We start from the raw sequence: 1,850 nt of genomic DNA, 5'->3' as shown, positions 1-1,850 counted from the left end.
AGTCTTAACTGGGTATGGCTTATTTACTGTCCTCCTTTTTGCCGTATCGGTGGCAACTGTGACTACAGTTATGTATGTCAGTTATGTGGCTCTTCTACAACTTTACTTAAAGATCCTCACAACACCACGGTGAACCGAACGTGACTCCCCAAAATCTGCACCCACATTCCAATACCTAGAACATGTGATTGTGACCTTAGTTGAAAAAGAGTCTTTGTGCCTGTAATTAAATTAAGGATCTTGAAAGACATCACCTTACACTATCTGGGTGATTCATAAGCGCAGCGGTAAATGTCTTGTAAGATGCAGAAAGGGCCACCGCATGGAGACTTACGGGAGGATGGGAAGATGCAGACTGAGCTTGGAGTGATGCAGCCCTAGCTCCTAGGACTACCAGAAGCTTGAAGAGGCAAGAAAGGTCTCTTCCCTGGGGCTCTGCAGGGAATGTGGCCCTGATTTCAGACATTTGGCCCACAGAAATGTGACATAATACATTTTTGATCTCATAAGACCCAGTTTGCAGTAAGTTGTTATAGCAGCCCTAGGAAACTGGTACTCTTTTAGGAGAGGCATGAGTGCTGCTTACAATGAAGCCAGCAGTGGAAATAGGTCCTTGTTCCTTCTCAGGGAGGGAATGTTTTTATGTTGGGACGCAAATAGTGCAGACAAAGTTTTCACACATGGAGGGTTCCTCTGTGACTGCACCCAAGCCCCACATTTTACGTATGAGGAATGAGACCCTCTAAAGGAAAACGCTCCACTTAAGGTCACACAGGCAGTCAAAGCAGGGGCAGTAAAAATGCCATCTCTTCGGGTTCCCACGCTACACTACACTGTGGCCACCCACAAGAAAACTGCATCATTCCAGCAGGAGTTCACTGTCTGTGTCCCACCAGTTTTTCATTTTGAAGTGCTAGAATTCCATCCACCTTGGTCAAACACCGAAGGAGTCACTGGCACACAAACCTGGAAAGGAGGAGAGTGGCTTTGGTGTCAGGCGCTGAAGCTAGGTCACAAACATGTCATAGGACTTTGCTGCTATCCCTTAGCTCTCCCTCTCTGGGCCATAAATCTCTTTGTGTTTCCCTCCACTCTCTCGTTGATGGATATGCTTTCTTTATGTTTTGGGGAGGAAGGATACAGGGCTGGGGCACATTCATATCCTTCCTGTACCCTGACCCAAAGCCAAGAAACAGCTTCCTGTTGGGTCCACAGGAAAAACCCAAGAAGAGCTCTGATTGGCTCAGAGTGAGTCACATGGCCACCCCTGGGGTGGAATGCCAAGGGGCTGTATGGTAGAGGATGCTGCCTGCTCCACCAAGTCCAGGGTCTTCTCTCACTGCAGGACACTCAGCTAGAGACCTTCCCTAGCCTCCCTTGTAGAAAGACACAGTTGGATGACTACATCCTAGGGGACAGATGTGCCCTAATCCATCTTGTGCTTCCCTCTCTTCCCTGTACGTCTTTGTGTTTCTTTTTGGTTTGCTAAAAGGGAGGCGCCTTAGGGCAGCCTTGGAAAGCTGGTATTGAATATGGCAGTGGTCCCACCAGTTGGCAGTCAGCGCATGAATGAGTGGAAGAAGGCTGCCTCCTGCCACATTCATCCGCACACCATTGTTACAAGAACAGAAAATAAACTTCTCCCAAACATGGGCCCTTATCATGGAGGGATTTATGCTTCCTCAGTTAGTGTGCATTAACCAGTGCCATGTTTACCAGAAGAGGGGGCAAGTACAGAATCCTGCACCACCAAAAATAATCCCAGCCATGCCAAGTGGACTAATTAGATAGGTGTGGATACATTGTGGAACAAATAACCACAGCTCTCAAGTCCCAAGCAACAAAGGTTT

The sequence above is a fragment of the Cavia porcellus genome, unplaced genomic scaffold (assembly GCF_034190915.1).
Source record: "Cavia porcellus strain 051 isolate PalLab524CR breed Dunkin Hartley unplaced genomic scaffold, mCavPor4.1 scaffold_1, whole genome shotgun sequence".
Taxonomy (NCBI): Eukaryota; Metazoa; Chordata; class Mammalia; order Rodentia; family Caviidae; genus Cavia; species Cavia porcellus.
The sequence above is the reverse complement of the archived record's forward strand: the minus strand, read 5'-3'. Positions refer to the sequence as shown.